Source organism: Eutrema salsugineum, unplaced genomic scaffold (assembly GCF_000478725.1).
Source record: "Eutrema salsugineum unplaced genomic scaffold, Eutsalg1_0 scaffold_6, whole genome shotgun sequence".
NCBI classification, from domain to species: Eukaryota; Viridiplantae; Streptophyta; class Magnoliopsida; order Brassicales; family Brassicaceae; genus Eutrema; species Eutrema salsugineum.
Genome location: NW_006256547.1, coordinates 8,182,866 through 8,183,454, shown reverse-complemented (window position 1 = coordinate 8,183,454; position 589 = coordinate 8,182,866). Strand labels below are relative to the sequence as shown.

The 589-nt window shown below is 40.7% G+C and overlaps 1 non-coding gene across 1 annotated transcript; it reads right to left on the bottom strand.

Moving 5' to 3' along the window:
* Positions 1 to 204: 204 nt before the first annotated feature.
* LOC112083678 lies at positions 205 to 310 on the bottom strand. The gene has a single exon (XR_002897814.1). It is a non-coding gene; the product is annotated as a small nucleolar RNA R71 (small nucleolar RNA).
* Between the last annotated feature and the right edge of the window lie 279 nt (positions 311 to 589).

Sequence of the window (589 nt, the reverse complement as noted above, 5' to 3'; positions counted from 1 at the left end):
CTTTTGAGCTCTTTGAAGAAATTTGCAGCATGATGAGAACAAATCAAGTTCCACCAGACTATTTAAAGTGTAAGTTGTTCTCTTTTTCATTAGCAGATAAAGCTCACCGTTGGTTGAAATCTTTGCCTGCAGGATCGATTACTAATTGGGAAGAATGTAGAACTGTTTTCCTGAACCACTTCTACACTAAGTCAAGGTCGAATCAGTTGAGAACAAAGATCTCAAACTTTCAACAAGGGCCAACTGAATCTTTCTATGAAGCCTGGGAGCGTTTTAAGGAGTATGAACGTGATTGCCCTCACCATGGATTTCATGGATCAAGCCTGATGAGCACATTTTACCGAGGTTTGCAACTAAAATACAAACTTTCACTTGATACAGCAAGCAATGGAGATTTTGGACAAAAAACGATAGCCCAAGGAAGAGCTCTCATCGAAAATTTGACTCAAGCCAATAACAATGATTGTCCTGAATACGATCGATCGATGAAGCAAGCTGGAACAGACAACAAGGAGATAACCGAGTTGAGAAACATGGTGAGCCAGCTTCTGAAGAGCAACAATCGCCCAATCCATGCTTGTGAGACCAA